This window comes from Lepidochelys kempii, chromosome 2 (genome assembly GCF_965140265.1).
Source record: "Lepidochelys kempii isolate rLepKem1 chromosome 2, rLepKem1.hap2, whole genome shotgun sequence".
NCBI classification, from domain to species: Eukaryota; Metazoa; Chordata; order Testudines; family Cheloniidae; genus Lepidochelys; species Lepidochelys kempii.
In genome coordinates this window covers 46357143-46369863 of record NC_133257.1, presented here as the reverse complement: position 1 = coordinate 46369863, position 12721 = coordinate 46357143, and the positions used below count along the sequence as shown (strand labels likewise).

The 12721-nt window shown below is 43.5% G+C and overlaps 1 long non-coding RNA gene across 1 annotated transcript in view; it reads left to right on the top strand.

Annotated features, from left to right (window-relative positions):
• LOC140906530 (uncharacterized) overlaps positions 1-12721 on the top strand; it is a 76837-nt gene that overhangs the window by 11543 nt on the left and 52573 nt on the right. The window contains exon 2 of the long non-coding RNA XR_012157142.1: positions 11585-11665. This is a non-coding gene — a long non-coding RNA (uncharacterized lncRNA). The remainder of the gene's footprint in view (positions 1-11584; positions 11666-12721) is intronic.

Below are 12721 nucleotides of genomic sequence, written 5' to 3'. Positions count from 1 at the left end.
AACTTTGAATCAGGGCTGCCCCTAAGAACCAAACTGATTGTGCATTGATAGTGATTGAGGCCTTCCCATATGTTTCGTGTAATGAGGTAAATTCTCAGTTTGTTTATTAACACTAGGAAGTTCCTAATGAGACCCAAAGGCTTTTTCTTCTAAAGAGAGGCAATTACCATGCAAGCAGATGGTATCATTTAAAGTGTGGGTCTATCTCATAATGCCACTCTTGGAAAAGAAAGTCAGGACCAAGGTGTGTGGATGGCCAATCTTGGCGTTTGTTTTAAATGTGAATTTGGGATGGTGAGGGCCCCTGACTCAGCCTCTCCTTTTTCTCCTTGTTTGTAGGTAGGAGCCTTACCCAGGCAGACTCCTACATCAATGCAGAGGGCAGAGAAAACTGGAGGAACAGTCGCCAGAAAAGGGAGGGACTCAGAACCATCCGAAACCCGCCAAGAGAAAGCACCTGTGACCCATTTCAGAGAATCTCTAGTCACTAGTGATGAAGTGGAAAGGGAACCTCTTCCTAGAGCAGCAAAAATGGAGCAGGGTGGTTAAGAGGTATACTGTACCAGGCAGTTCCCTTTTTATCTCTGGGCATTTTGCCTACCTAAATTTCCCTATGTATATAGCTGGCAGTGGTAGTCTGTATTTCTTCACCTGCACTGTTAAACAACTGCTGCATTTTACATAAGGTAGAGACAGTGATTCCCTATTAACGTCGTAGTTACATTCTTGAAAAATGCAACTTTAAGCGAAACGATGTTAACCGAATCCAATTTCCCCATAAGAATTAATGTAAATGGAGGGGGTTAGGTTCCAGGGAAATTTTTTTCATCAGACAAAAGACATTATGTACATATACAGTATAAGTTTTAAATAATTTTAAACAAACAATTTAATACTGTACTCACCAATGATGGATTGTGAAGCTTGGTTGAGGCAGGGGCATAGCCATAAGGACAGTGGGGGGGCTGCGGCCCTCCCACTTAGCATCCAGGCCCACCTCCCCCAACCCGGGCTCTGCTCCAGCCCTAGAGCTTGCCCCACTCTGCCCACCCCATGTGTCAGCCAGGCAGCAGGGTCGAGGGCTCACCCCACTCTGCCCACTGCCTGGCACTCCAGCCGGGGAGCGGGGTCAGGGGCTCACCCCACTCTGCCCGCCTGGCGCTTCAACCGGGAGCGGGGTCAAGGGCTTACCTCGTTCTGCCCGCCCACCATTCCAGCTAGGGAGCAGGGTTGGGGCATGGGGCTTGCACCGCTCTGACCGCCTGGTGTGCCAGCTGGGAAGCGGAGTTGAGGGCTCTAGTCAGAGGATGAAAGAGGGTGGATCACCTGGCTGCTCCTCTTGCTGAACTTTCCCAACTTGAAAAAACACATCTAGAGACGGTTGTTTTGTTTTCTTTTTTTTTTTTTAATTGGCAAATTTCTTTATAGCAATTCATTATATCACCAACTCCCCTGATCACTTTGTCGCTGCATTCCCTGTTAGGATCGTCATTACTAAGGATTTGCAAGCCAGCTTCAATCATTTGGAAAGCTTCAGAAAGACGTTTGGTAGTCAAAATCAATGGGTTGGTTCTTCTTTTACTTCTTGGCCCTCTTCTTCCGTTGCTGTCATCAGGTTTAGTTGCATCAGATCTTCACTGGCTAACTCTTCTCCGTGTGATTGCAAAAGTTGTGCATGGTCGGCTTCTTAGAATCATAGAAAATTAGGGTTGGAAGAGACCTCAGGAGGTCATCTAGTCCAATCCCCTGCTCAAAGCAGGACCAACACCAACTAAATCATCCCAGCCAGGGCTTCGTCAAGCCGGGCCTTAAAAACCTCTAAGGATGGAGATTCCACCACCTCCCTAGATAACCCATTCTAGTGCTTCACCCAGGGCCGGCTCCAGGCACCAGCGAAGGAAGCAGGTGTCTGGAGCAGCCAATAGAAAGGAGCGGCACTCTGTCCGTGATTGGGGCGGCACGTCCGTGTCCTCGGCGGTAATTTGGTGGCAGGCCCTTCACTCCCTCTTCAGCGGCAATTCGGCGGCGGGTCCTGCTTCGTTTTTTTTTCTTTGCCACTTGGGGCGGCAAAAAAGCTGTAGCCAGCCCTGGCTTCACCACCCTCCTAGTGAAATAGTGTTTCCTAATATCCAACCTAGACCTCCCCCACTGCAACTTGAGACCATTGCTCCTTGTTCTGACATCTGCCACCACTGAGAACAGCCAAGCTTCATTCTCTTTGGAACCCCCCTTCAAGTAATTGAAGGCTTCTATCAAATCCCACCTCACTCTTCTCTTCTGCAGACGAAATAAGCCCAGTTCCCTCAGCATCTCCTCATATGTCATGTGCCTCAGCCCCCTAATCATTTTCATTGCCCTCTGCTGGACTCGCTCCAATTAGTCCACATCCCTTCTGTAGTTGGAGGACCAAAACTGGGCACAATACTCCAGGTGTGGCCTCACCAGTGCCAAATAGAGGAGAATAATCACTTCCCTCAATCTGCTGGCAACGCTCCTACTAATGCAGCCCAATATGCCATTGGCCTTCTTGGCAACAAGGGCACACTGCTGACTCATATTCAGCTTCTTGTCCACTGTAATCCCCAGGTCCTTTTCTGCAGAACTGCTGCCTAGCCAGTCGGTCCCCAGCCTGTAGCGGTGCATGGGATTCTTCCTTCCTAAGTTTAGAACTCTGCACTAGTCCTTGTTGAACCTCATCAGATTTCTTTTGGCCCAATCCTCCAATTTGTTGAGGTTACTCTGGACCCTATCCCAACCCTCCATTGTATCTACTTCTCCCCACAGTTTAGTGTCATCTGCGAACTTGCTGAGGGTGCATTTAATCCCATCATCCAGATCATTAATAAAGATATTGAACAAAACCAGCCCCAGGACCGACCCCTGGGGCATTCCACTTGATACCAGCTGCCAACTAGACTTCGAGCCATTGATCACTATCCATTGAGCCTGACAATCTAGCCAGCTTCCATCTTATCAAAACCCATTTTCTTGGCCAAGCTGAGGATATCCTTCATTGTGGGGACAACATCTTTAAATCCTTTTAAGTCACTGACACAATCAGGCCACCACTTCCCCAACACACCATTCATGCATGCCTAAGTAACTTCAACCCAGGACTTACCCATGTTATCGATCCACTTGAGGATGTTGTAGTCACACCAAAATTGCTGAATCGTAGGCTAGTCTTTCCCGTCAGTGCCTCTGATGAGCTGGTTGAAAGTAAGGTGTAAGTAATACGCCTTAAATGCAGTGATGGCTTGTTGGTCCATGGGTTGGATGAGTGATGTGGTGTTAGGTGGCAGAAAGACAACTTTGACATTTTCACACAGGTCATCCAGGTTGACTGGATGAGCCGGGACATTATCAATAAGCAATACAACCTTGAAATCAAGATTTTCTTTGGCACAGTATCCCTTCCATGCAGGGACAGCACAGAGAGTCAGTCATTCTGAAAAAATAGCTCCAGTTATCCATGCCTTCTTATTGGATCTCCAAATGGTGACATCATGGTGTTTTGAAGTGGTACACTGTCAGCGGTTTCATCTTCATATCTCTGGCAGCATTACTACCTAGAAGCAAGGTTAGGCGGTCTTTAGCTGCTTTAAATCTGAGCACTGTCGTCTCCTCTTGGGAAATGTAAGTCCATTAAGGCATCCTCCTACAGTAGAGCCTGTTTCATTGACACTGAAGACTTGCTTAGGTGAATAGCCACCTTCCTCAATTATTTTCTTGAGATAGTCGGGGAATTTTTTAGCTGCTGCAGTATCGGCACTAGCTGCCTCACCAGACATCTTGATGTTATGCAGGTGGAAGTGCCTCTTGAACTGATCAAACCATCCCTTTCCTTGCCATAAATGTTTGTCTGTGATCCTTCACCTTGGTCTCTCTTCAAAAACTTTTTGCCTTAGCTTGTATCACTAACAAACTTAGAGGTGTGTTCCTCTGGTTTTGTTCCTCTGTCCACACTGAGAGAAGACACTCCATGTTTTCCATCAAAGTACTTCTTGACTGACTTATTTTAGTAGCACTAAGCGGTGTTAGTGAGCACTGAGAACTGAGCACTAGCCTTGATCTTGTCGGCATTACTCCGAATTGTTCTCAGAATGGTCGGAGTAAGACCTAGAGCGATGCCAATGTCTACCCCACGCTCGCCTGCATCAAAACGCCTTAAAATGTCTAATTTAGTACCCAAAGTAATGGTTTTCCTGGTTTTCTTACTGCTACTGCTAGGCACTCTACTATCACTTGCTGGGCGTTTTTGACTCATGATGCTGGGTGATACAATCACAACGAGTTAGAAATGTTCAAGGAATACTTTTGTACCAACACAATGTAAACAACAATGGCTGCCACACTGAAGCAGGAGCATCGCTTGGCTTACCTCACAAAGTAGTTACCTACTAGCAGGCGGTGGTGAACATTGCACGACTTTAAATGAGTATGTTCTTTTATAGATCAGCAACGTAATAACGAAACAACATTAACCAGGACGACATTAAGTGAGGAGTTACTGTACTATACATTGTTAGTTTAGTTATACTATTTCTTTCCCCACTCAGTATTATACTGATTATTTTAGGGTCAATATATATTATAAGGTATTTAAATAATAAAATATTTAAGAATACCAAAGTTTAAATAATGTATTTAAAGTGATTGTTGGAAATGTCACACTATCTTAACACGTTAAGCCACAATCCTGCAAACATTTTTGTGACTGCTTAACTTTAAGCACAGGACTCTGTATAAGTTTTTACAGGACTGAGGCCTTAATTATTCCCGTCTGAATTTTGATGTTATCCAGCAACATAGCAGGGAAATCATTCATTCAGCCAAACAAACCCAACTTCAGCAGTTACTTTTTATAAGCTATAGTGTCTCAGGAGTATGAGGCAATATTATTTCTGTATTATAAATCTATTCATGGACTATCAAGTGCTTAAACTGTTGAATGTTTTGTTTTCTTTAAAGGTGAACTGCAAAGGATTTTTTTTTTAAATGGGTGTCTGTGGTTTGTTGTTGTTGGGCATTTTTGGTGATGAATGAAGAGGGCCTCAAAGGGCCTCAAAGGGTTGTTTATCTTGGTGGTTTTTTACCTATGGAAAACTCCACAATGATGATGCAATGTAAAGTGAAGTGTACTACCTTTCCTGAAAGAAAAGGAGTACTTGTGGCATCTTAGAGACTGACCAATTTATTTGAGCATGAGCTTTCGTGAGCTACAGCTCACTATCCGATGAAGTGAGTTGTAGCTCTAGAAAGCTCATGCTCAAATAAATTGGTTAGTCTCTAAGGTGCCACAAGTACTCCTTTTCTTTTTGCGAATACAGACTAACACGGCTGTTACTCTGAAACCTACCTTTCCTGAAGAAGTTCAAAGTCCTTCTATAGCTCTGAATAGCTGTGAGAGAATTAGCTTAAATGCTAAAGACAGATGAAAGCAAAGAATCCAGGAGTGATGTTGAAATTATGTCAGAATGGGACTAGGCTTTTCCCCCAAGGTGATCTTTGGTAAGTAACATAACTGCCTCTGGGCCATGTGCTTTTCTCTGCCACCAGAGAAAAACTGCCTCAAAACACACACAGACAGTGGAATTTCTCTGGTGTAACTGCAGGCCTTGTTTGGCCTACAGAATTTTTATCCTGGTGCTAAATCATAAAAAAGAACAAGATGGGAATTTCAGAGGCAGCTTTTCATAAGTTTTCAGCCCTCCACTGTTAAGAACAGTTGGAGTTACTAAGTGCTAACAATCTGAAAATCCAAACACTTTATGTAGTCCCTAAACGGCTGTTGAGCTCTTCTGAAAAACTGGCCCCAATTGTGGGTGCTGATGTAACTCACACACCTCCTGGGTGTGGTGCTCGGTCCCACGTAGTGGCACCAAGACCACTTAGAGATTAATGAGTCTGCTACAGCCTTAGCTAAGGGTCATGTGGCTTTTAGCTTATGCATTTAGCTCCCAAGGTCCCAGGTTCGATCCCGCCCACCAACAACCGGGGTCTGCTGGTGTTACACTGAGCCCTTCTGACAATCTGTCCTTTGGGGTGCAGGTTGAATTTGCAGGGTGGCAGTTCAAAAACATCTTTTATTTGTAAACTGAGTGCACAAGCAAAGACACTTTCCAAAGTAGAACCACATCTTAAATAGGGATCATTGGTCAGACTGTAAGGAAATGTGTTTATAAGTCCATAACTTCCATGTGCCTGTGGATAGACAATAAGAATGTTGACCCATTTAGTCTGGCGTCATGCACACAAACAACTGGCTTTCTAGCCCTGTAGTTTCAAATGCTCTCTTCACGCAGGTCATGCATAGACATAAAAAAGGACCCAGGGAACCCAAAGAATGAGCTACGTGTGTCAACATCACCTCCTTTACGATTGACTCATACATATGCTGTGAGAGATCTCTGAAGCTAAGCAAGATGGCTAGTGTAGCAGTCCATTTGGTTCATAGACCCTGAGGAGTCCTGTCCTGATTCACTTGGCAAACAATGTAAATCCCGTGAGCCCTTGCTAAAGAAGAGAGGCTACAACTGACTTCAGTTCCACCAGGATAAAAGGAGAGAGATTTAACATCTGCCTTTTTAGTCCTATACTTACCTACCTGTATAATGAGGTATTTGAGACAGAATTGTTGGGGCTGCTGAGATCTGTGAAGCCCTCACTGCAATTTTGGACTCTATTAAATAATCATCTGTATTTGAAGCAACAGGTGTCTGGAGATTTTCATAAATTGGTTCTCTTGCTTCTTTCTGATGTCTCGCAATGGAATGATGAGAAGATTCTGCCCTTAGTGACTGCCAAAAAAATAAAACCCTGACACTGTTTGCAAATAGTACAAATGAATAAATGCATCGGCACATTCCTGGCAAGAAAGGAAAATTTGCAAAATTTGAAGAAAAAAAATAAAAAATGTATTTTATAATGTAACTTATTCCAATGTAAGTAGTGATCTGACACAAAATCCAAAAGTTCAAAATCTTGGGGTCAGTGTCATAGGAATAACTTCCTAATGTGGCATAGATGTATCATCACTGTCAGGAGGGGAAGAAAAGCAATGTTTCCTGGGATGACACTTGGGGCTTATTTCATTTCTCTCTTTATTGTCTAGTGCTAATTCCACAGCCAGGTCAGCATTTAAGGATACCTTGCTCATCCAAGAATTTCTTTTTTCCCCATAAATAGCTCAGTGTTTCAATATAAATAAATGATGCATGTATGCTTCATTGCAATTGTAGAGTGCTGGGCAAATCTGAGGAATTGTGTGTTTCATAGGTTAAGGGGGAGGGATGTGACCTTTTAAAATGTCACTGTCTTTCAAGCTAGGTCTTTATAAGTATCTGAAACTTATAATACTTTGCACTTGTATACAACCTTCCATCCAAGGATCTCTAAGTTTTCTGCAAATATTCGTTAATTATGTCTTACAACATCCCTGGAAACTGAGGAACAAAACGAAACAGTCTTACAGTAACTGTGGTTCTTTGAGACGTGTTGTCCATATAGATTGCACTCTTGGTGCACGTACACTCTTTTAGCCAGCAAACCCAGGGCATAAAGGGCTGGGTGAAGCCAACTCACCCTCAGTTCCTTCATCCATACAGACTCAAGGTGTTACCAGACTTCATGGTAGCAACGATGGAGGGCAGGTTGTAGAATAATATATGGACAACACATCTCAAAAATCTATCCTCCATTGGCCAGGCACAGTGAACCGCAGCCAGTGGGAGCCGCGATTGGCCAAACCTGCGGATGCGGCAGGTAAACAAACTGGCCAGGCCCGCCAGGGGCTTTCCCTGCACAAGCAGCATCACAGGTTTGGGAAACACTGGTCTAGGTGATACCCTAAATGATTTGGTCCTACCAAGGTAGAAGGAGAGACTCCTAAGTACATTTAATGTGTGGAGCCTAGCCTCCCCTTGGTTTGCATGAGGTTCAAGGAAGAAAACAGATAAGTGAACCATCTGGCTCAGATGGAAGTCAGAGATCACTTTAGGTAAAGCCCTACGCTGCACCCTAAGGGTAACTTTATCTTTGTGGAAGGCAGTGTATGATGGGCTTACCTTTCAGGCTGAACTGATTGCCACTAAAAAGGCTGGTTTTACTGAGGGATTTTGTAAAAAGCCTGGTGTCAATGGCTCAAATAGGGGACCCATTAATCTTGTTAAAGCCACAACAAGATCCCAGAAAGGAGGTGTCTGTGGACTAGGGTTGCCAACTTTGGTTGGACAAATTCCTGGAGATTTCATCACATGACATAATCTTTAATTAAAGATTAATCTCTTGGCAACCCTACCCTGGGCTGGAGGAGAAACATGGACTACTCTGAAAAACCTAACCAGCAACAGGTACAAAAATATTGTATGGCACTGGATTGGAGGAGAATGGGCTCATATTGCTGCCAGGTGTACTCAGACAGAACTAATAAATAGTCCAGAGTTCTTCAGCAGTAACAAATAGTCCCGGCGATCTGCAGCTGTGCTGTTTAGCAGAACGATGCTCTCTCTGTCCTACCCCTTTCAGAAGTAGCTGAGGGAGCCTTGTGGGCAGACACAGCAGCATCAGCAGAGGTCTTTTTAGTAAAATGTGCCCAAGAGCTAACAGCAGAGGTGGAGCTCACCGGAGCACTTTTATAGGAAGCCTGCTCTACACCAGGAGGACCCTGACTACTCAGATCCAAGGCAGGTCTAATCAGGGCCGGCTCTAGGTTTTTTGCTGCCCCAAGCTCCGAGAGTGCAAAGGCGGGGGGGGTGCCGCCCAAACACAAATTAAAGAAAAAAAACAATGTTAGCCGGGACACCGCCCCTGGAATTGTGCCGCCCCCAAGCACATGCTTGCTTTGCTGGTGCCTAGAGCCGGCCCTGGGTCTAATCAATCTCTCATACAAGAAAAGTTTCAGGTGAGCTCCGCTTGCCTTCTGTGTTCATTTTGAAAGCAAGCTGCAGATTGAGCATTCTTCGGTGTATGCCCGTCACCCAAACAAATAAACATTTGGAATTCCCATCATTGGCAGTCATGGTTGCCTCACATGAAGGGCATTATTAATATTACGGGATGGTGGTTAAGCCTGTGTGGTGTATTTAAAAAAAGGAGGGTGGCGGAAGACAGGAGAGAAATACCAAAACAAAAACGTAGATTAAAAAGTACAACTAGCAAACCCTGGAACTGCTATGTACATGAAGATAAAAGCTATTTACAAACAGAGCTAGCCAAGTACAAAAGATAAGGACACCGATTGCAGCTCTGTTTCACAATCCCAAACAGTAAGAAGGAACTGAGGGATCATTGGCCTTGTTTCAACCATTATACCCTCAGTAAGAAGCAGCCCTGGGGCCCTCAGACATGGCCCTCACAGACACCAGTGGCCAAAAGATTCTGATCGCGAGTGCATGAGGTCTGTTCAGATCAAGAGTGGAATATCTATGGATAAGTCCTTGATGCAGAAAGGCTAAGTGACTTGCTCAAGTTTTGGTTATTTTGTTTTAAATACAGGAAGTCTGGGGCACAGCTGGGAGTACAACCCACATGATCTGAACCCCAGGCATGTGCTTCAGCTAAACAACTTCCTTCCTCTCAATATTTATCATACAGCTCAGATGCCCTAGTTACTGAAAATCTTCTACCTTCCATTATCAAATTCCTTGCTTTGTGCTATTCTGTAATCTTGACCTGCGTGCATGTTTCAAGTGTAATTCCAAAGCATCTCTGAGCAAACTATAAGCATTATTTAATATCTCCCATTGTGCCCCCCTCCTACTTTCTACAAGGATTTAAAAAACAAACCAAAAACCCACTTTAATCCATTCCCTGAGGAATGACTCATTTTAAAGTAGAGAGTAACACTGTCTAATTATAGCTGCCAGGATTTTACCTACTCGCTAAACTTCACTCATGCTCTTTGGATAATTGCAGCCTGTCCTTCTGCACCCTTTAAGTTTTTGTTTCCAGCCTCAAAATGCAAGTTAATGGAATCAGTCTTCAAATTCATTACCTCAAGGCTCTTCCCCAATGTATACTTTGGAAACTTAGATGGCTCACAGAATTTTTCCTTTAGTCCCAGTTGTTTCCCCTCCACTAAGCCTGGTTAAAAGAAGACAGTCGTGAAGAACAGATCAATGCCATACATCAAGCAGCAGGTCTCTGCTCTGAATGCAAATTAGGCTCTGGCTTCTAGAAGTTTTGTATGCCTTCTTTTTTGGGGGAAGGGACACTTTTTTCAGTAAAAGAAAAAGATCTGAGAGCAGCTTATTTTACCAAGCAACCAGAACTAACTGTATTACTGCTAGATCCAATGTAACAATTTAGTTATCCTTCACAAAATTCTGGTCTCTGCTACAGCTGGGTAGCCCCATTAACTACAACAGGCACTGCACAGGAGTTAATGAGAGGTTGTTTGTTTTTAAATACTCAGCCATAGACACTGCATGCATACACCCCAAAGCAAAAAATATCCCTAACAGTTGTGTAACCTTAATATTCCATGCATTTATTTTTAAACAAGAACTCAATATCATTCAATAGAATTCATTGTGCAAAAGTAATGATGTCTCCCTTTAAGGCTATTGCAACCTAAGAAACCCCGCAATAGTGGAAATTAGTCTGGTGAGTGAAGTGCTGGGTTATGGAACAGCGTGCTATAACTGTGCAAATAAAGCACATTAATCCTATACCTCCATTTACATCCCCAAGGAAGGACACAGGAAGTTAATTTCCTTGCAGGCTTGGTGGAATTTTAGGGTTCCTGGATTGTATAAAAGGCAGGGAGATGGAAGCTTTTTGAAAAGAAATAAGCTGAATGACCTTCCTGGCACCTACTCAGCAATTCTCTCTGTCTGGAAGACCCATGCATAGCTGTTCCACAATCCACCACCACCTGAGTTATGCAAAATAGATCAATGAAGCAAGAAAGCCTCAAGAATTCAGGCAAGCCAGACATCTTCCACAGGCATCTGAGATATCAGAGGAGCTGGCAAAAAATACACCTCTCACCACCATACACTGTTCTGATGACAGCCATCCACCACTTCTCACCTGGCTCTTGCCACTGTCTAAGGTATTATCTGTCACGGGGGCCTTTGTGTTAAAAGTGATGTAAAAATCTAAACAGTTTGGATCTCCATTTCATAGGCTCTCTTATTACAGGAGATTAATCGCAGTAGCTGAAGAATACCTCCGATGCACCCATAATGAGGCAGGGAGCATCAGAAATCTCTGTATCCTCATATCATTTATATTTCACCATTGCACTGTTCCTGTGATACCAAAAAAGAATTTAATAACCAGCTGGGTGCTTCTGTTGACCGAAACAGGAGCTAGAATTAACAATGGACAGGAGTCTCGGTCTCAGGTTCGCCTCCCTTTCCGTATCTATCACTGGGGGTTTATGTTCCCAGATATGACTCAGACAGAATAAAGGTACAACAAGTTTTATTAATGGGGTGGCAAGGACTCCCCAAATAACAAGGTGAGACAAATAAAACAAGGCAGGCTGTATCAATAGGGATTTGTATACAGGAATTAAAATGACAATGACTCTACCATCTCTAGCAGCTTGATTTGATGATGTCTTCTCTTCTTCAAGATGGATGCAGCATGGCAGGGCATCTGGATCCCTCAGATGGGGATAGGACCTCAAGGCAGGAACAGATGAGCGCCTTCTCAGGTAGGATGAAAGTATTCAGATAATTGAATCCCTCCCCCTCCCTTCACCTGCGTCGTCTTGCGTGGAGCAAGCGATCACTATAGGAGATTAGATAGGTGCATGTAGGTAAATATATCCCCTGCTAAGATGACCCTGGTGGGGTGAATGGCCTACGCTCAGTCACTTACTTTGTCTCAAACAGACAGCAACAAGACTCCACCACTCAGGCAGGCAGCCCGGATCTAATCTGAGCACCGCCTTATATAGACATTGGGTGACTAGGCAGATTAGCTGATAGACAGTAACTACCTTTTCCCGCCTAAATTTAAAAAGGTGCCAAACTCAGAGTGAGGAGGGGACAAGAAGGGTTTACAAAATGGATGCCTAGTTGTCCTTTAGAGGAGCCAAGATGGCCTTAGGATTTTTACCTCTACACTTCATTTGACACTGAACAAGCTTCTTTCCTCCCTCACACAAATCTCAATCAAAACACTATTTATGTCATGCTCCCCCTCAGTATTTGTGAAGATAGTAATAGGGTAAACTTAAAGAGAGTAGCTCAGGAAGAGAGCAACAATTTATTATTAAACTCCCCCCTCAACCTAGCATGACCATTCTTTTTCTCCTTTTTAGAGGAGATATCTATATCTTACTGGGGTCATAATCTAATTACATTTAGCATCATTGTAGGGGGAAAATACTTGGAAAAAAACCCTCACCACACTAACAATTAACTTTAAGAAAGAGAACTACACAAGAATGAGGATGCTAGTTAGATGGAAATTACGAAGAGCAATCAGAAGGGTAAAATGCCTGCAAGCAGCATGTAAACTACTTTAAAAAAGCATTATAGAAGCTCAGAATAAGTGTACACCTCAAATCAAAATAGAACCAAAAGAATGCCACCATAGCTAATCAGCATAGTAATGGAGGCTGTTAGAGATAAAAAAAGGCATCCTTTAATTTGGAAGTCAAATCCTAATAAGGAAAATAGGAAGGATCATAAAATTTGGCAAGTAAAATATAAAAGTATAATAAAGCAAGCCTAGAAAGAATTTGAGAAGCAACTTGGTAAAG